We start from the raw sequence: 22,647 nt of genomic DNA on the forward strand, positions 1-22,647 counted from the left end.
TTTGTTGCTTTTTTGGGTCATACCTAGCAATGCACAGGGGTTACTCCTGGACCATGCACTCAGAAATTAGTAGGTGCTTGGGGGACCATATGGGATTCTGGGAATCGAATCTAGGTTGGCCGCATGCAAGGCAAACACCCTACCCACTGTGGTATCATTCCAGCCCCTCAGAAGCCACTCAGGGCCCTGTGGTACTGGGGATGGAACCTGGACCTCCTCAACGTGAAGCATGTGCTCAGCCTTTTGAAAACTCTCTGTGACTCCTACAATATAAGATTTTTAATTATTACTACACTCTTAACTTTGGAGGAGTCTCACACATAAAGGAATTGGCAGAGGAACCCAGGTGTGCAGGACCTGGGGCCAAGTTCTCCAAGGCTGCTTGGATCAGGACTGATTCTCTTCCTCCCAGATCCCCCATTTTCCAGTAGCTAGGCAGTCACACCCAGAAACTGCCCCCAGTGCCCGTGTAATCCCATCAATGGCCAACATCCAGAGACTCTAAAACCAAGCTCCCGGAAGCAACATCTAATAGCCTAGTTCACCCTCTTGGAGAACCTGACAAGCTACAGAGAGTCTATTGCCCGCTTGGGAGAGCCTGACAAGCTCCCTGTGGCGTATTAATATCCCAAATGCAGTAACATATATATATATGTATATATATATATCTATATATATATACACACACACACACACACACACACATACCTCTCGGAGAGCTTGGCAAGCTATTGAGAGTATTCCGCCCGCACTGCAGAGCCTGGCAAGCTACCCGTGGCATATTTGATATGCTAAAAACAGTAACGATAGGTCTCATTCTCCTGACCCTGAAAGAGCCTCTAATCATTGGGAAAGATGAGTAAAGAGAGGCTGCTAAAATCTCAGGGCTGAGTTAATAGAGACGTTACTGGTGCCCTCTCGAGTAAATCAATGAACAATGGGATGACAGTGATACCCTTAGGCTCCCCCTAGCTCTCTAGGAGAGACCCCTGAACAGAGTCAGGGGTAAACACTGAGCACTACATGGTGTGGAATCAACACAAAACAAAACAAACAAAGCTCCTTTGAAATGGTAATTTTAATAAAATTACATATGGCCAAAATTATAAAGAAAGCAAAAATATAAATCAGTATGTGAGGTAGGAGAGTGCCTGGAGAACTTGTTTATTGTTTTCTATTATCTAGAGTCTTTGAGCTGTTTCTGAATCTTAGTTCTCTGATTTACTCAAAATCCTTTCAATAAATGTCTTTTTGTGTGTTTAAGTAAAACTGGTCATTTTTATTACTTGCACACAAAATCCACGCTATGGAACTGAAAACACAAATGATTTTTTCCAAAAGGTTCAGCGACTAATGTACCCTCAAAAAGGAGTTCTGAAACTGTTCCTCCAACTTTGAAAAGTGTAAATTTTTCAAAGCAATGCTAAAAACTAATGTACAATATCAAAGATAGTGAGTAATGGAAAGAATAATACTGTCTTAAGAGTACAAGGTTGCCTTTATAGGTTAGTTTGCTGTTTTATTTTTTTCATATGTTACATTGTGCTTTGGGAAAGTTTTGATGGTCTCTTAATGGGAATGTATTTAGTTGAAGACAGCCTACCTAAGTTTTATTAATGCCGCATATCTATCTAAAAGTTTCAGGGGACTGGAGTGATAGTACAGTGGGTAGGGCATTTGCCTTGCACGCAGCTGACCCAGGTTCAATTCCCAGCATCTTATATGGTCCCCTGAGCACCACCAGGAGTAATTCCTGAGTGCATGAACCAGGAGTAACCCCAGAGCATGGCCAGGTGTGACCCAAAAAGAAAAAAAATGTTTCACTATGCCTAAGAATTTATATTTTCTCCTAAAACACAAACTGCTGATACTTGTCTCTGAATGAATGCCCACCTACTTACTCTTTAGTTGTTTTCATTATAATGGTCTGGTGCAGGACAGGAGAGAGTACAATAGGTAGGGGATTTGTGCTGACCTAAGTTCGATCCCCAGCACCCCACACCCTAACAGGAGTGACCCTTGAGCACAAAGCCCTATGCACTGCCCAGTGGGGCCCAAAAGCAATAATACAAATCACTGTCACTGTCATCCTGTTGCTCATCGATTTTCTCGAGCGGGCACCAGTAACGTCAACCTCTCCATTGTGAGACTTGTTGTTACTGTGTTGGCATATCAAATACGTCATGGGTAGCTTGCCAGGCTCTTCCATGCGGGCAAGATACTCTTGGTAGCTTGCCGGGATCTTCAAGGGGGGCAGAGGAATCGAACCTGGGTCAGCCACGTGCAAGGTGAATGCCCTACCCACTGCACTATCACTCCAACCCCCCCAAAATATGGAACACTTCACGAATTTGTATGTCATCCTTGCACAAGGGCCATGCTAATCTTCTCTGTGTGGTTCCAATTTTAGTATAGGTGCTGCCGAAGTGAGCACATATACAAATAAACAATACTGTGACTGTCACTGTAATCCCGTTACTCATCGATTTGTTCGAGCGGGCACCAATAATGTCTCTCATTGTGAGACTTATTGTTACTGGTTTTTGGCATATTGAATACACCATGGGTAGCTTGCCAGGATCTGCTGTGCGGGTGCAATACTCTCTGTAGCTTGCCAGGCTCTCCAAGAGGGGCAGAGGAATCAAACATGGGTCGGCCACATGAAAGGCGAACGCCCTACCGCTGTGCTATCACTCCAGCCCAAATAAACAATACAAATAAACAAAATTAAAAAATATAAGTAAACAAAATAAAGTAAATAAGAGCCTGGTTTAATTGATAGAATAAATCCTCAGTTTACACTATCAATGCTATAGCAACATTTTGTAGTTTGATGTTGATCTGATGGAAAATTACATTTTGTATTTATGTAAATCTATAATAGAATGAGATGATATGTTCATCTATACTTATTTAGTTCACAGTCACTGTATCACTGTAATCCCATTGTTCATCGATTTGCTCGAGCAGGCATCAGTAACATCTCCATTTGTCCCAGTTCTGAGATTTTAGCAGCCTCTCCTTACTTGTCTTTCTCAATGATTGGAGACTCTCTCAGGATCAAGGGAATGAGACCTGTTATTGTTACTGTATTTGGCATACCAAATACAGCATGAGGAGCTTGCCAGGCTATTCCATGTGGGCAGGACACTCTCGGTAGCTTGCCAGGTTCTCCAAGAGGGAGAACTAGACAATAAGAGGTTATGTGACCGCTTCCCGGAGCTTTGTTTTATGGTATCTGGATCTTGGCCATTGATGGGATTACATAGCGCTGGGGGTAGTGCAGCTTGTGGATGTGGCTGCCAAGCTACTGGAAAAGGGGAATCTGGGTGGAGGAGGCCTAATCCTGATCCTAGCAAGCTTAGAGATCTCAGCCCCGGGTCCCACAGACCCGGGGGTTCCTCTGCTGTTTCCTTCATGCATGAAACTCCTCCAAGCATGTGGAGAGGGCCCTGAGCATGGTTGTGGCTGGGTTCCGGAGGTCTTCAGCTGCCGGGGCTCTGCTGTGGGCAGGGAGGGAAACTCAATTTGCTCAAACAGAAAAGCAAGTATAACTGTAAGATGTGCAATCACTGTAAGAGCCCTGTGCAATTACATCAAGAGGAACACTTCATGTAATGTAGGATATTAGATGAATAACAAAGATAGACACACGTTCTCTAAACTACATTTTCATTTGTTCGTTTAATCAAAGTTTGCTAGTTTGATTTTTAATTCACAATATCTATACTATATACATATCTGTGGATTTTACTGAAAACAATAGAGTATATAGATTAATTTGCTGTGGAGGTTATTTTGCTTTTTGTTTTTTTTTGCCTTCGGTTTTGGTTGGTTGGTTGGTTGTTTTTGGTGGGAGAGCGGCAGGGCTGGTTTTGCTCAGGAGGGACACCCAGCTAGGTACTCATGAGCCACTCTTAGAGTTTTTAAGGGACTATGCACTACCAAGGATCAAACTCAGGAAGGCCTCCTGCATGAAAAGCTACTAACCTATCTTCCCAACCCTGTCATGGTGTTTTTAATTGTTTTAAATTTTAGGCACCATGTTTTACGCCATGTTGATAGAGTTTCATTCATGCAACCTTTGAGCACTACACCCTCCACCAGTGTCTTTCTGCCTCCACATCGTCTTAGTGATCCCCCCAAATCCCTTTATTTCCCCATGTGGCAATCTGAGTTCTATAGCAAATTCTCAGATTCTGTTTCCTGTCATCACTTGTTATTTCTTTATTATGTTTTATTTTAAATATTTCATGAGAGAGATTTATTCTTTTATCTGTCCTTTTCCTTAGTAACTTCTCTCAGCATGATATTTTCTAGACAAGTCCACATACTAGCAAATTAAATTATTCTGTGTCTTACTACAGTCAAGTAGTATTCCACAATACCTATGTATCATTGTTTCTTTATGGAGTCATCTGTTCTTGAAAATTTGAGTTGTTTCCAGATTTTGATTATTATGAATAGCACAGCAATCAGCATAGGACAGCAAATATATTTTCAAAGTAGAGCTTTGGTATTCTTAGAGTAGATGTTGATAAGTGGAATTTCTAGGTTTTGTGGAAGTTGAGTTCTTAACTTTTTGAAAAGTGTCCACATTGTTTTCTGAAGAGGGCTGAACTAGGTGTTATTCCAATGAGGCTGTGGGTGAGGGTTTGTGATGGTCTTTATTTTTATCAACTTATTTAGATTACAGTCCCAGATAACAATCCAATGCCAACCTTGTGTTGCAGTGGAGTAGTTCTAGGTAATAAATATCTGTAATCAGTTGATTTTAAGTGAGGGAGATTATTCTAGATGGACTGGAGTGATAGCACAGTGGGTAGGGCATTTGCCTTGCTTGTGGCTGATCTGGGTTCAATTCCTCTGTCCCTCTCTAAAGGCCTGGCAAACTACCAAGAGTATCCCGCCCGTATGGCAGACCCTGGCAAGCTACCTGTGGCATATTCGATATGCCAAAAACAGTAATAACAAGTCTCACAATGGAGACGTTACTGGTGCCCACCTGATGCCTGCTCGAGCAAATCTATGAACAATAGGACAACAATGCTACAGTGCTTCAATCTGAGATGAATTCCTGGAACCCATTGAAACACTCAGGAGAATAATTGAGAATTCCTTAACAAGAAAAAATTCTGCTTCTGGACAATGGCATCAGTCTGTTCTGAGATATCTAGTCTGAGCTTAATTACAGCATGCTATACCTTTTAGACTAGAAAAGCCAGGTATAACTGTTTGAATCTATTTCTTGCAACTACTACTGGGATTTTTTTTCTTTAACTGCAAAGTGCACCTAAAACCATTCTTTATTTAATAGGGCTGCTGAGAGCTTAAAAAATTGCAGAGTCTAGAATAGCATAGCACTGGAAAACAGTAATTGCTAAATATACATTATTTGCTATTATATTTTCAATAAGTCACTGTGTTTTTTAAGATAACCTTGGCTTTTAATTATCCAGGCTAAAGATTATGCCTTATGCCATTGCAAAACTGAACTGCTTGCTATTTTCTGCTTAAACTATGATGGCATTCTCATGAAATTCTCTCTACCTTGATCACCTTTGGCAACCTTATTGACCTGTGCTGCCTTTTATGTTTTAAAATTTAGATCAGCCAGTGTCCACTACAATAAGTACTCTAACGGTTCCCAAAATATGTTTATGTCTTAATTTCCCTCTGGGAAAAGAAAATTGTTATCTTAAATACCAAAGGGACTTTCCAGAGATAGTTAAGGTTGAGATGGGGAGATTATTCTGGATTATTCAGGTGGGTTACACATCTAAAAAAAGGTTTATTAAAAATAGAAAAGAGATGCTAAGGTTAAACAGGAGAGTACCTTATGAGAACTTGATCTGTCCTGTGAAATGTAGATAACCTGTACAAAACTGGAAAAGTCAATCAAACGAATACAGAACATAAAACAGGAAATGCAACCCTGCCAATACCTTGATGTTATCCTACTAAGATCCATATTAGTCTTATGACATAGAGAACTGTGAGATAACTAATGTACCATGTTGTTAAAAATTTCTAAATTTGTCATACTTTTGCTCAAATAAATAAAGAAAACGAATACATCTCCAAGTAATTCCTTGATTTCTGATAAAGTCAAATTCCTTTCTGTTCCATAATTTTTAAATGTATTACATTCTTCAGTTATCTAGTTGATATGAAATTAGATAATACTGCCCAAATTTAAACATTATATTTTACACTAATATAGCTAAAGTCTGTCAGAGCAGTCTGACACACTACAAATGTTTTACCAGGGTGTTCTGAACCAAACCACTATTACACTGATTGCTGTGACCCATTTATCTACTTTCAAAAAAATAAAAAATAAAATAAATATACCTCTTTGTAGCTGGATCAAAATAATCCTTACCTCCATTTATTTTGTTTTGCTCACTTTATAAGCAAAGAAAAGGTGTTTAGTTACATTCAACTCTCAGATCTCAGAATACATTCCTGGCTCAACCAAATAATGTCACTACAGAATTTGGTATAAATTATCTTCAATCTATATCCTTTTTCAAAATATCCTAAATAATGTCTAAATTGTCTCAATCCCCCTTTCAGTCTTTACAGATTAAGTCTTTCAGTCAGACCAACACAAAGAACTCTGAGGAAGATAAATGTCTAAGATTTCCTGTTGTAAGCATTTACTTTATAGGAAATTAGGAAAAATAAACTCCATTATAAGGAAGGTCTAAACTAGCTCCTTCCAAATTGCATGGTCCAACATACTTTGGAATTTATTGGCACACCCTTAATTACATACATCATTTTTTTGAATTATACAAAAATTATTATTTAAAAAATTACTAGTTTCTTCTGTTTCACTTTGATCTCTTTCTACTCTCTCCATTTACAAAAAACACTGTCACTTCTAAGGCCACTGCCAGTCTCAAGGTTTATAAATAGGGAAATGCAGAGGTTAGAAGTGGAAATTGAGTTGAACCTAATCTCAGAGAGAATGTCTCATTTTGACAGGAACATCTACTCATAGATTTAGGTTAAAATAGAAATTTCCCCTGAAGCTTGATGGCATAAGCCCTCTAGCAAGACTCAAATAAAACTTATGGGAAGAAATCAATGGTGTACAAGCACGACTTATGTTCCCCAGAAATAGCAACATCTTCGGGAAAACAAATTGGACATGGAGGACCGGGAGAGGACATGCAGGGAATGATGCAGAATAATCCAAGTGTTCATGAGATCGTGATCCAAGAGAGAGGAGTCTTTGTATATTCAATTGGAATAGACAGATAAAGGAATATAAACTCTGGACACACTAGCATCTGGAACAAAGCTTTTATATGCTCAAATTAGAAAAAACATAGACTATTGGTATTTCATTTGGGTAACCTGATTACCCTTCTAATTGACTTAAATTTCTTCTTTTAAATGGTCATTGTCACTGTCATCCCGTTGCTCATCGCTTTGTTCAAGTGGGCACCAGTAACGTCTCTCATTGTGAGACTTATTGTTACTGTTTTTGGCATATTCAATACACTACGGGTAGCTTGCCAGGCTCTGCTGTGTGGGCAAGATACTCTCGGTAGCTTGCCGGGCTCTCCAAGAGGGGCGGAGGAATTGAACACAGGTCAGCCGCATGAAAGGCAAATGCCCTACCACTGTGCTATTGCTCCAGTTCTTTTAAATGGTATTAACTAAAAAAAAAGTTAACTTTTAAACAACACTACACCGATGAATAAGATAAGCTTAGCTTATAAGATGTTTTCCTCGATCCTGTTTCCTACAAACCAACATTTAAACATGAAAGTTTCTTATTTTGTGAGAATAATTTCAGAAGAACAAACCATAGGGAATGAAATATACTCTGATAGAAACTAGAAACTCATAAGACAACTCTGGAGTTTGCATAGTTTTCTTGAGGTGCGTATAAATCTCTATTGTTCCCCTCCAGCTTTATGGATATATAACTGATATATGACAAGTTTAAAATAGCCAACATGATGATTTGAAATATATATATACATTGCCAGCTCCTTAACACAATAGGTTAGCTAACACATATATTACCTTGCATAATAAAAAGTCATTGTTCGTACAGTAAGAATATTCAATTTAATATTTTAGCAACCTTTAAATATGCAATACCACGTGGTTTTCTACTAACATGATGTTGTATATTAAATCATCAAAACTTACACATCACATAAAGAGGAGTTTTATTCATTGACTCACATCTCACATTTCTTGTAGCTCAAGATGCTGAAAACGACCATTTTCTGTTTTTATGAGTTCAGCATTTTTAAAATGTGGTATGTGAGTGGGATCATAAAGTATTTTACTCTCAATTTTTTATTTAGAATAATGATCCTACAAATGATTGAATTATAATAAATTGTCAATTGTCTTATTTATAAATGCCATTTACTATTATTTATATAAACTTTTTACCTACACTATTTAATCACCCCTTCTCTTTGTTTTCTCACCCAAAATTCTTCATTTCCAAAAGGCTCTAGCTCTGCCTGAAGTTTGTGTTCTAGTGCACAACAAACCCCATAGTCCTTACTGTGCTTTATATCTCTTAAATTAAATTAATAATAAAAATAATTTAGGTTACAGAGATAATATAGAAGGTAGGGCACTTACCTGGCATACATCTGATTAGAGTTCAATCCTCAGCAACTCATATGGCTCCTCCAAGTGTACCAGGGGTGATCCTGAACCAAGTTTAAGTCATGAGCACTGCCAGAAGTGGCCTCAAAATTAAAATAAATAAGAATCTGATTTTTCCAGCCCAAAGATTTATTCACAAATCAATTTTTTGTAGCCTTGATATGAAGGTACAATATGACCGGAGACCAAGCCCTTCCAGATCGTGAGGAGTTACTACCCTAACAGAGGGCTTACATTTCAGAGGGAAATGATAGTCATCTTACTGTGTAGATGAACTGAGGACTTCCAAAGAGGTTGGAGGGCGAGAGGGAAACTGGGGACAATGATGGAGAAAAGTTAACATTGGTGATGAATTGATGTTGGAATATTTTGTCTGAAACTCAACTGAATAACTTTATAAATTAGTGTCTTAAAATAATTTTAATTAAAATTTTAAAGTAAAAAATACTTAAAATGCCAAAACTAATATAAATATATAAAATAATATTAATATACAATGTTTTTAAATAATTTAGAAAGAAATATTTTGTTAACTATATATATAGAATTGATGCTTTGCTTAACAAGTTCTAATTTTTTCCAATATTCCAAAACAAGTGTCATGAAGTTAAATAGGACATATTTTATAAGATTTACTAAGAGATGGTCAAACAGGTCTTGTGATGGCTTTATCATTTTATGAAATAAGATAACTTTACAAAGGATGTTTTCAAATAATATTTCTGCTAGGAGAATCACATAGTGTCACTCAAGGGAAAGTTCTCTTAGACTAAGATAGAAAACTCAAAACCACTCTTTTTCTTGAGTGGAGGGGTGAACAATCTACACCTACAACAGAAATCAGCTTATTCAGCTTAGTGGCAGATAGGCCCTATATTTTGATTTGAGTTTGAGGATAAGATAGAAAAGGAGAGATCAGGTTTGAAGGACAGAGGCTGTACTTTCAGAGCTTTTTGCTGGAACTAAAGGGTGGGAAAGTTTCACAGATGCCACTTAATAACAATTAAACACGAACCATCTTGTTGTAGTTCTTTCTCCTCAGATGAAGAATCTCTGGGGCTAATTTAAAATGAGTAACGATGGTTAGGGAAAGGCAATTCCAAGAGCATTAAGAAATGAAGTATGGACTGGAGTGATAGCCTAGTGGGTAGGGCATTTGCCTTGCATGTGGCCAACCCAGGTTCAATTCCCAGCATCCCATGTGGTCCCCTCAACACCACCAGGAGTAACTCCTGAGTACGAAGCCAGGAGTAACCTCTGAGCATTGCTGAGTGCGACCCAAAAAGCAAAAAAAAAAAAAAAAAAAAAGCAAAAAAAAAAAAAGAAATGAAGTAAAATGAACATACTTGTGTAATGACTTAGCATTTGGATGCCTGTAACTCCTTTACAATCCTTTGATTTCTTTCCTATAGTTCTCTTATCCTGAGCCTTTAGAAGCCAAAAACAAAAGTATGTGGAGAAGGAGAGAAAGAGGTCAGGAGGTGGGAAAGGGCAGAACAAATTATCTTTCTTTAGAGAAGGTGTCTTAGGTCACAGGTTGGGTCCAGCTACAATGAGAAGAAATAGTGCAGAAGGAAATTAGATTTCTATATAAGGATAAAGTTTTAAACTGACTTAGGGAGAAATATACTTTTTTTTGGCATAGAAACAGCTGGAAAGAAAGGAGTTACGAGAGTGTCTGAAGGCTATTGTTGAAAGGAGGGGGGGAAAAAGTTATAGATGTAACCTAACAAATTTAGAATGAAATATACTAGTTTAGTATCAGAATGACAATCCTGAAAATAAAAATTATGAGATAAATCTTAAGTAAAAATGTCAAATATTCAAACAAATTTAATAAAAAATTAACAATCACCTGGAATATAAATGGGGGAGGACTTTGTATCTATAATGGCTATAAGCCACAGAAAACACAGTTTTAAGACACGCAGCATTAAATATGTACATATACACATGTATATTTGTATATATAACAGACTATTATTAAAAATCAAAAAAATTATAGATTTATACTTTTGTTTCCAGCACTCCAGCTACTAATTTTAGCAAATGTCATTTCTGAAATATATTTAATTTAAAATATTCTTCATCTCCATCTTTAATACCTTTGGTCTGGGGATTTTTAAGATCAGGTTTACATTTTTAATTATCCCTTTTTAATAACTTTAGAAAATGCATTATTTTACTTTATTAAGTAAAATTAAATTTCCCTAGTAATGCCCATCTATGTACTTTCAGAATAAATACACAGATTTCACTCAACACTCCTGCCTGAATTGGTATCAAATGTTCATTTGAATTAATTGGTTTGAAATGTTTCTTCTACCTCTCTGTTTAGGGAATAGCTGGAATAATAGTTTCAGGCATTTTATCAATTCGGTTTTTATTCTTTATACTTTTATTCTTGACAATTAAAACTTTTGCATATCCCTCAGCTTCCTCTATCAAGCTATAAAGAGGAATCATGATCACGATCACGAAATCCCATTAATCATCATCGATTTCTCGAGCAGGCTCAGTAACCTCTCATTTCGTCCTTTCCCTGAGATCTTAGAAGTCTCTCTGGACTCCTCTCCCAAGGATGTCACACTGGAGGCTCTTTCAGGGTCAAGGGAATGAGATCCAGCTTGTTACTGGATTTAGCATATGAATACACCACGGGAAGCTTGCAAGGCTGTCCCGTATGGGCAGGAAACTCTCAGAAGCTTGCCAGTTTCTCCCAGACAGAGAAGTAGGCTACAAGATATCGCTTCTGGGAGCTTGCTTTTAAGTCTCTGGGTGCTGACCATTGATGGAATTACACACACCTGGATTCCTCTGCCGGTACCTTCATGGGTGAGGCCTATCCGAACGTGTGGAGAGGGGCCTCAACCATGGCTGTAGCTAGGTTTCTGTGGTCTTCAACTGCCGGGAGCTCTGCTCAGGGTGGGAAGGGAAGCTGGAACCCATCCCCGCCAAGGGGCTCAGGGAAGACAACCAGGCATTCGGGCAAGAGACTATCTGCACAAATGTTGATAATCAGATAGACTATAAAGTAAATTGTGAAGTAGGCGGAGACATAAAATCTCAGATATGTGAAGATAAAGAAATTAATACTAAAGCTCTTCAAGATTCTACCATTACTACAGGTTTACTGAAAGTTCCTGATGATTTATCAAATACACATGAGGGAAAAGTTAAAATTAGCAAATGTGCAGAACATTTTATGTCAAGCCCTATACGAGAACCAAATCTCAGGATGAGAAATAAAGAGAAATAAGTAAAGAAAATATCTGGTCTGGATTATTTCTTAGATGACATTAATGATACTAAATTATTAAAAACCATATTAAAAAGTATAAATAAAATGAATAATAGATGCTTGAAATTTAATACAATTGTTAATGTTATTAAATTTTTTCTGGCAAAATATTTTTTTTCATAATGCTCTCAAGAAAATATAGAAATCAGGTATTTGTTAAAAATCTGTAATCCAGGAGCTAGAGAGCTATCACAGGGTTAAGGCATATGTCTTGCATGCAACAGACCATAGTTTAATGTCCAGCATTACATGATCTTCCAAGCACTTCCAGGTCTAGTCCTGGAGGCTCCCGAGCACCATCAGGTGGTTTGAGCAAATCCTGACACTACAGGGTAGAGAATTGCCGGGAATAACCCCTGAACCTCTGGAAACAGCTTGGGAACTTTCTCCTGCCCTTACATAAAAATATTTCATGGTTCAAGTGCCTGGAAGATAGTTCAAGAGCACACACACATAACACACATGAGGCCTTGGGTTGGATTCCTGCTATCTCACAAGCAAACCCACAGCGCCACCGACCCTGAGCAGCACTGTGTATTCATGAACACATTCCCTAATGAGAACTAACATTTTACTATCATCCTTTCCACTTTTGAAATAGTCATATGCTCTGACCACTTTTTTTCGGCATTATTCATGAATGTTTGAACTAGCAATCTCAGTTTGAACAAAGTTGCATTACAATGGAAGGTTTTATGGTATTGGTGAGAACTCAAACTCTCTGATGTAGATTCTGTTCTTCCTCCCATAGTACAAAGAACACCATATTGCTCAGGATGGTGATGCTGAGAGGAAACTAGGCACATTCACTATCCTAGAGAAACAAAGTCTGTCAGATATAACAGCTACGGTCAGCACAGATTCCACTATAGACTTTACTCAAGATTTACCTTAAGTGAATGATTTTTCCTGAATGACAGTTTTTTCCATGAATCCACCACAGTATCATACCTGAGATAATATATCCCTTAGAAGAGCTACTTCTTTGTGTTATCATAGCATATGTTTATCTTATCTCATTGTAATAATTATATATAACTATATTTATATTTATTCCATTGGCATTTAATTAATATTTATATGTACCTCACCACATAAATCAAACTTGTGAAATCATTAACCCTAATCAACTCCATAGTATTTGAAAAGCCATTTAAGTTTCAGGTCTTTATCACAAATCACGAATCACGAAATCCCATTGATTGTTGAATTTGTCGAGCGGTCTCAGTAACGTCTCCATTTGTCCTATCCCTGAGATTTTAGAAGCCTCTCTCTACTCAGCCTTCCTAATGATGCCACACTGGAGGCTCTTTCAGGGTCAGGAGGAATGAAATCCAGCTTGTTACTGACTTTGGCATATGAATGCACCATGGTAAGCTTGCGAGGCTCTCCCATGTGGGCAGGAACTCTCAGTAGCTGGCTAGTTTCTCCCAGACGGAGAAGTAGGTTATAAGATATCACTTTTGGGAGCTTGCTTTTAAGTCTCTGGATAATGACTGTTGATGAGATTACACACACTTAGATTCCTCTGCTGGTACCTTCATGGGTGAGGCCTGTCTGAATGTGTGGAGAGGGGCCTTGAGCATGGCTGTGGCTAGGTTTTGGAGGTCTTCGGCTGCCAGGAGCTCTGCTCGGGGAGGGGAGGGAAGCTGGAGCCCATTCCTTCTGAGGCGCCCCGGGGAAGACAGCCAGGCATGCGGGCAAGAGAATCTCTGCCCTTTATACAATCTTAAATGATAGAAGTCATTCTCTCACATTGTAGCACTATAGCACTGTAGCACTGCCGTTCCGTTGTTCATCGATTTGCTCAAGCGGGCACCAGTAACATCTCCATTGTGAAACTTGTTTTTACTGTTTTTGACATATCGAATACTCCATGGGTGGCTTGACATGCTCTACCATACGGGCTAGATACTCTCGGTAGATTGCCAGCCTCTCTGAGAGGAACAGAGAAATTGAACCCATGTCGGCCATCTACAAGGCAAATGCCCTACCCTCTGTGCTATCACTCCAGTCCTATTATAATTATATTTAATAATATTACTGAATATATATATATTTGCCTTGCATGCAGCTGACTCAGTTTCGATTCCTCTGTCCCTCTTGGAGAGCCCGGCAAGCTACCGAGAGTATCTCGACCACAAGGCAGAACATGGCAAGCTACCTGTGGCGTATTCGATATGCCAAAATCAGTAACAACAAGTCTCACAATAGAGACGTTACTGGTGCCCGCTCAAGCAAATCGATGAACAACGGGTGACAGTGCTACAGTGCATATATAATGCAGTTAAATTTAGGAAGTTTATTCAATTAACAGGATAGTTGATGATTGATTCAATTGATAGTTGATAGTTGATTCAATCCCTGTTAGGGATTGAACCAAAATTCCCCACAAAGTGAGTTCTGTACCTAATATACTATCTTTAGAACCTAAAGCCTTATTATAGCTAGTATTTCTTTGTCAAGTCTAATAATCACCTTTTTGTAATCTCTGAGAGAATAATTTGCATCTCAAAATTTTGTATTACAATATTAGTTCACAAAGACATACCCAAGGACTTCTGTAATGAATGTGTTTGTTAAAGTTACAAACCAATAACATGAACTATCAATGCATGCCTCAAATTCAATTCTTTTTTCAGCTCATTAATATTAAATTAAATTATTCAAAAGATTATTTTCCTGCAGTTCCAAGATTAAAATATAATGTAAACCAATATAAATGCAGAGAATTTGTGTCATTATGTATCTACTAGATTAAATGACATCCTCTTAAATTTTTTGTTATATTAAAAAATCTAACCATTCATAATTGAAAATATATTTTGCAGAAGTAATTAAGGTGATAATATTCTAGATAAAGGTGCATCTTAAACTCAACTACTGTTATTTTTATTAAAAAATTAAACAAAAACTTAGATACAAAGAGATAGAGAAAACAGACAAAAGAAGACCATGGACTAATGGAGACAGATTGGAGTGATAGCCATAATCACCCAAGGCAAATGAAAGATTTCCAGTATGAGTCACACATGAGATACGATGCCCCCAAATGTAGCACACTGATCATTTTAAATTAAGGACATAGTGTATGAAATGATACTCTTAACTTCCTTTTCTCCTAAAAGTAGTAATTTTCTCTGACTCTCCTCCTTTATGTTGTCCTGAAAGCAAGTAATAAGCTTCTGTGTAAAAGGTACCTCGCTGCACAGAAATGAAGTTAGTCTTCTTGTTGGAGCTATATAATATACAATAAGCAATAGGCAATATACGGGATCAGAAAGCTATTAGCAAGCTCTGCTTATACTAAATTCTATATCCAAACCAAACCCTTTAGACTTTCTTTATATTGTGTCTTGATGTATTCCCTATACATGAAATGATATAAATATACTATTTTATTTACCCACTAAGTTTGTTTTATTGAATTCTATGTTATGAAATTAGTTGTCTTTTCTCATTAATCTTTCTTATGTTATTATTGGATCATCAAAGAAACAAAAGAGAGCCCCTGAAAATTTCCCTGCACTAACAATCTTCAGAATCTAAAAACAATAAAGGAAATTTTTTACCTTACAAATTTCGTAAAGAATATAACATTCCTAACCCCTTAATTTCAGATTTCTGGCCTCCAGAACTGTGAGAATAAATTTCTATTGTTTTAAACCATCCATGTGTAGCAACTTATTATGTCAGTCCTTGAAAAGTAACATGAATTTTTAGTACTAATGAACATTTATTAAGTATATATATAGATCCCCAAATAGAAGAAATGAAGTGTTTTCAAAAGACACACACACACACACACACACACACACACACCCTTATAGATGCTAGACAGAACTTTCAAAAAAGCGATTTTTAAAAGGTAGAGAAATAAAACTACTGTTCATGTTGTTCTTTGATATGCTTACAATTTTATTGACTTACCATTTGTTTGCATTGTGCTAATTGTTGGAATATGACATTATGCTGTGATTTATGTCTAAGTTCCCATCAAATCACTAAAGATATACTAACTAGGGCCCTGAGAGATAGTTCAGCAGGTAAGGTGTTTGCTTTCCACATAGTCACCCCAGGTTCTGTCCCAGGCAGCCCATATGGTTCTCTGAGCACCACCAGGAGTGGTCCCAGAGCACAGAGCCAGGATTAATATTGCTAACTTCTGAGTGTGGCTCCAGAGAAAATCAGAACAAAAAAGTTCTGTTGACTTTTATGCCAATTAGATTAACTCATTCTGCCCATTCCTCCTAGCCCTTTCCTTTCTTTCTGGTAACCACCATATTTTTCACACCATGAGAGACTTTTGTTGTGATTTGTTTTTATTTTTGCCTTGGTTATTTATATACTACATAAGAAAGAAACTACCTAATAGTCATTTTTCACTTTCTAGACTATGTTATTTATTATATTATTATATTGTATTCATTACAATGTATCTATATCTATATATATCTAGCATATACCATTATATAGTATATATAAATCTGTATCTAATTTGTTTATTTATCTATAATATTATATCTTTATATTACATTATTTATTTCCTGACCCTAAACCTCAAATATATGATCATCTAATCTTTGATAAAGACACAAGATATATAAAATGGGGCAGAGAAAGCATTTTCAATAAGTGGTGCAGGGAAAACTGGACAACTACAGGCAAACAAAATATGAACTTGGACCTTTATCTAACACCAGGCACCAAAGTCAGTCAAAAATGGATTAAAGAACTCAATATCAGACCTAAATGCATAAGGTACGTAAAGGAAAATGTGGAAAGAACCCTCCATGACATGGAAGTTAGATATTTCAAAGAAAAAAACACCACTGACCAAGCAAGTAAAAGCAACAAATGGGGCTACATCAAACTAAGAAGCTTCTGCTCCTCAAATGAAATGGTGAGCGAAAAACAAAGACAGCCCACAGATTGGGAAAAAAATATTTATGCAATACCTATGTATAAGGGGTTAATATCCAAGATATATAAGGCCAACCCCATTCAAAAAAATGGGGAGAAGAAATGAACAGAAACTTCCTCAAAGAAGAATTATAAATTGCCAAAAGGCACATGAAAAAATTCTCTACATCACCAATCATCAGAGAGATGCAAATCAAAGCAATAATGAGATATCTCACACCACAGAGCCTGGCACACATCAAAAAGAACAAGAACAACCAGCATTGGCATGGATGTGAGAGAAAGCGATTTTTATTCATTATTGGTGAGAATGCTGACTGGTCCAGCCTTTCCTCCAAAAACTAGAAATTGAGCTTCCATATGACACCACAATACCACTTCTCGGAATATACCCTGGGAGCTCAATACCACACAGTAGATATTCCACCTGCACTTTCATGTTCATTGCAGCACTGTTCTTAATAGCCAGAATCTGGAAATAAGCGGAGTGCCAAAGAACAGGTGACTGGGTAAAGAAATTATGGCACATTTACACATTGAAATACTATACAGCTGTTAGGAAAATGAAGTCATGAAATTTGCTTTAAAATGGATGGACCCGAAGATTATCAGCATGCTCAGTGAAATGAGTGAGAAGAAGAGGGACAGACATAGAATGATTGTACTCATTTATGGGATATTAAAAAAACAAACTAACATAATGTGAGACTAATACCCTAGGACAGTAGAAACAAAGGCTAGGAGGATTGATCTAGGATTGGAGGCCTACTTCAAGTGCTGGGGGGAAAGGTAGTTGGGGTAGAGAAGGGACCACTGTGACAAGGTAGTTGGAAACAATCACTCTGAATAAGAACTGTGCTGAAAGTAGGTGAAGGGACAAACATGATAATCTCTCAGTATCGGTTTGCAGTCCTTTTGCAAACCAAAAGGAAAGAGAGAGAGAGGGTGGGAGGGAGAGGGAGGAGGAGAGGGAAAAAGGAAGTACCTGCCATAGAGATAGAGACAGGCTGTGTGAACGGGCCCTGGGGATGGGAAACAGGAAATTGGTGGTGGAAAGTGCACCCTTGAGGAGGATGGGTGTTGAAACATTGTATGACTAAAACCCAATTATGAACAGCTTTGTAACTGTTTCTCTCATGGTAATTCAATTTTAAAAGCATAAAAGAAAAGATGTCTTGGGCGAGAGCACTGTGGGCCAGAGCACTGTGGGCTGGGCAGTTACCTTTCAATTTGCCAAACTGAGTTGGATCCCAGATCCCCATATAGTCCCTCAAGCCCTCCAGAAGTGACATCTGAGCACAGAGTCAGGAGCAAGCCCTGAGCACGACCTGATGTGGCCCAAACTCCAAAAAATAGATGAACTAAAAAATGAAAAGCAGGTGATTTTGATGCATGTAATCAAGATAGCTATGAAAAGGTTTACATTATGTTACAAGGAAATGGAGACTTTTGGAATTAATTATATTCTAATGTATTCTAACTTTAGGACAATTGCTGAATTTCACTGTTAAAAATTACAATTTTAATGTAAAAGTAAAATAGATTTTAATTAAGTAAGCATGTGTTTGGAATGCAGCAAGTGTAAGTCAGAGTATTGTATTATATTCAGTTGCATTTCAGTTCCATAAAACTATTATTCCTAGTTTCTCTTACTAGAAACTACTAGAGAAAAAGATGCATGTATATTTTTGAAAGTACAGATTAGTGCAGGTTAAGTGAAAATGTTTCTTTCTGTTTCTGTAAATTTCTCAGTACATTGAAATTCCCTTCTGGGCATTATGCTTTGTTTAAATGCTCTTGCACTTTCAACCTATGATAAACTTCTATTTCCCTACAGCATACAAACCAGTAAAATTGAATATTCCAAGTAGTACGATTTACCCCTTTTAACCTACATTCTAATACAGCAGCTGTAAATAAGTGCCATTTGTTTCAATTTATGTACTTTGATTTTATTCTTTAGACTTGAATCTCATATGGATTTTTATTAAGCTTTCAAGAAAGGGGAAGAAAAAACTGAAAACCTTTCTAGCATCAGCCAATCTAATTAAAAGAAAGACAGTTTGCATATACATTAATAGGCATAAGTTTTATTGTTTTTAAAATGCATTTTAATTAAAAATAACAATGAAATAATTTTACAGGCAGAACAATTTTTAAAAATGTAGTAGCTTTCTTACTAATTTTAATACTTCCGTGCCTTGAAATGCATTTGAATGTTATAATTTGTATTGTATCTTGCCTGCACGGCAGAGCCTGGCAAGCTACCCATGGCATATTCAAATATGCCAAAAACAGCAACAACAAGTCTCACAATAGTGACGTTATGGGTGCCCGCTTGAGCAAATTGATGAGCAATGGGATGACAGTGACAGTGATATAGTGAATTTGTATTGTAAAATGCATTTATATGTGACAGTGGAAAATGTTCACTTAAAACACTGCTTGCGCCTCGATATTTATTCTTTAGAACTAATTCAGACTTATTTTTCTCTTGCCATTAAGGGGGCAGTTTTGATATATAATAGAAACCGATGAAGGCAGGATCAAGATCAAGAATGACCGTCCTTGTCCCAAAGCGATAAGATAAGGACAGATTATCCCCAATTTACCCTTCCCACCAAAACCTAACATTTAGTTTTTTGAGGTTTGCAGATGAAACAGATTATATCTCAAGGAATCAGCTTTTAAAAGAACTTTCCAACATCACTACTAAGGATTTTAGTTTTGAAATACTATGTTATTGCAACACCACCAAAGTGCCCATCCTCCGGAGCATCATTGGAGAGCTCTGAATTCCCAGCCAGAAGTCACCACCAGCACTGTGGGTGTGGCCTAAAAACAAAGAAAGATAAATCCATGAGATTGGGGGGAATCAGATAAGATCCTGTATTTTTCTAACACTTTTGTGTCTAAGAGCAAAATGAGCCCAAATGATAGTTGTCAATGTCTTTTGAGGTAAAAGGAAAATAGGAAAGGAAGATGCTATGCAAGAGAATATCAATTCATGAAGGAGGAATGGACATTCATGTCTCTTATGACTAGAATTTAAGGTATAAATCAGAAATTAAGGGAGATTTGGTGCTCTAAAGGTAACAATGACCTTGATAGCAGTAGCCTCAGTGGAGTAGTCCTGATCAAACCTTTAGTGGAACAGATTGAACAAAGAGTTGAAGTAGAAATAATGAGTATAGATAATTCCCTTAAGTCGTTATATTGGAAATTACAGCAGAAAAATTAAGCAGTAATTAAAAGGGAATTAGGGCTAAGATTAGGTGTTATTTTGTTAGAGTGCAAATTTTATGGCTTTGCCAGGTTTTGTTATTCAAAACATACTTTATTAAAACTTGTTTAGCTATAGTTATATATAAGCATGTATGTATACACATATATGATATATGCATCATATAAAGATGTATATATGATGTATTTGATATGTGTGTATATATACAAATATATGATAAAACTTATTTAGTTTAATCTGGTTTAACTAAAGAGAAATGAGAACTGATAACAGAAATAGAAGGAATAGTGCAAGGATAAAATGCTTCAAAGTAAAAATGAAGTCATGAGCTTTGCGTATAAGTGGATCGACATGGAGAGTAACACGCTAAGTGAAATGAGTCAGAGAGAGAGGGACAGACATAGAATGACTGCACTCATTTGTGGAATATAAAGTAACATAATGGTAGACTAACACCCAAGGATAGTAGAGATAAGGACCAGGAGGATTGCTCCCTGATTTGGAAGCTGACTTCACATGCTGGGGGAAAAGGCAGCTGAGATAGAGAAGGGACCACCAAGTAAAGGATACTTGGAAGGCTCACTTGGGATGGAAAATGTGTGCTAAAAGGAGACTATAAAACAAACATTGTGGCCACTTAATACCAGTATTGCAAGCCATAACACCCAAAAGGAGAGAGAGAGAGTAAAAGGGAACGTGCCTGCCATAGAGGCAGGGGGTAGAGGGTGGAAGGGAGGGATACTGGGAACATTAGTAGCAGAGAATGGGCACTGAGCACTGATGGAGGGATGGGTACTCGATCACTGTATGACTGAAAAGTAAGCAGAAAGTTTGTAAGTCTGTAACTGTATCTCCCAGTGATTCATTAAAAAATTTTTTTAAAAGGAACACACACACAAAATAAGAATAAAATAAAATGTTTCAAACAAAGAACCAATTGGTTTGGCGTATATGCAGAGAAGTCAGTCACTTCATTAGTGCAGATGTCAAGTTAGTATCCACATGAGATGATCACAAAAGAGGGGAGAGGAGGAGACAATTTTTTTTTACAAACCACCAAATTTGATTTAAAAATAGAAATGGTATCAAAGGAGTCTTCAGCTTCCCCCACAAGTACTGCAATCATGAAATGTTTGTAAGACATAACTGCAACCAGTTTTATTGATTTAATACATTTTATTTTATTCCAATCATTTTATTGACACTTATTATCAATAAATAAGGTAAAATTTGACTTAAACGGTAGCAGTTTCCTTAAAGAACAGAGAATTAACTTTTGTATGCTAAATCCTGATTAAGACCAGGGTTTTATTAATTTAGTCCCAAAAGTGATTCATGATAATCAAACAGCCAACATCATGATGCAATGCAATGAGTAGAGACAGAATAAAAAGAAAACAGGACCGAAGAGATAGTGCCAGAGTTAAGGTGCTTGTCTTGCATGCAACCAACACCAATTCAATCTCCACACTACATTTCTGTCCACAACCTATAACCCAAAACCCCAGGAATGATCTCTGAGCACAGCCAGGTGCAGACCAAACCCCTCCCACTCCCAAAAGAAAAATAAACACAAACCTGAAGAGAACATAAAGTATGAAAATAAAGTGGAACAAAGAGGTACAAGTAAATAGTGGAAGTAGTCACAAAACAGAGTCCATCACTTTTGCAAAGTGGCTACAATCACATAGAATCAATTCTCACATGACAGATGAGAAATGGCTCTACTTGTTATGTAGCAGGAGGGTCAGTTTGAATGCCCCTTCTGTGGGTGGTAGAGTTATTTTTGTCTGTATTTTTGTCTCAATTTCACTAGGATAAGAGAAAAGGGGGAGAAGATATGTATATGGGCAGGGGAGGCTGACCAAGACACTCATTAACATCCTTGATTTCTGGAAACAAAATTTAAGTGTAAGCCTATAGGATAACATTTGTTTGTCCTTTCTGTCTTGCCGCAGGTTGCTTAAGTTTATTGGGTTACTCCCATCACAGTGCTCCCATTCCTCTGTGTTTATGTGTAACTTCTTTCTTTGTGCTCTGTTAAATTGTAAATTTATTTTTCTCTTCTACTTAAGACCTTTGCATAGTTAACTCAGAGCAATGTCTTTTTTGTATGGGCATAGGAAGACAGTAAATGCCATGCTTTTGTAATATTGGAGTTAACTGGCTCTCAGTGATATTTACCTCCTGGAGCATCTGTTCTCTCAGCTTAAGCCTCAGTTGCCCTTACTTCCTAGCACCCCAAAAGCAGGGTCCAATGAGGTACTGGATGGACCCAGGGTAAGTGGTGTGGTATGTGGTGACCCTAGCATCGAAACGGGCCTGGCCAAAACAATGCTACTTTTTGCAGATCAAAATTTAGTGCATATGGGGCTGGAGCAATAGCACAGCGGGCAGAGTGTTTGCCTTGCACGTGGCTGACCTGGGTTCAACCCCCAAAATCCCATATGATCCCCTGAGCACTGCTAGAAGTCATTCCTGAGTGCAAAGCCAGGAGTAACCTTTGTGCATTGCCGGGTGTGACCCA

The 22,647-nt window shown here is 37.4% G+C and overlaps 1 non-coding gene across 1 annotated transcript; it reads right to left on the reverse strand.

Moving 5' to 3' along the window:
• Nucleotides 1–2,327: 2,327 nt before the first annotated feature.
• Nucleotides 2,328–2,434, reverse strand: LOC129401302 (U6 spliceosomal RNA). The gene has a single exon (XR_008628233.1). It is a non-coding gene; the product is annotated as a U6 spliceosomal RNA (small nuclear RNA).
• Nucleotides 2,435–22,647: the final 20,213 nt, after the last annotated feature.

Source organism: Sorex araneus, chromosome 1 (genome assembly GCF_027595985.1).
Source record: "Sorex araneus isolate mSorAra2 chromosome 1, mSorAra2.pri, whole genome shotgun sequence".
Taxonomy (NCBI): Eukaryota; Metazoa; Chordata; class Mammalia; order Eulipotyphla; family Soricidae; genus Sorex; species Sorex araneus.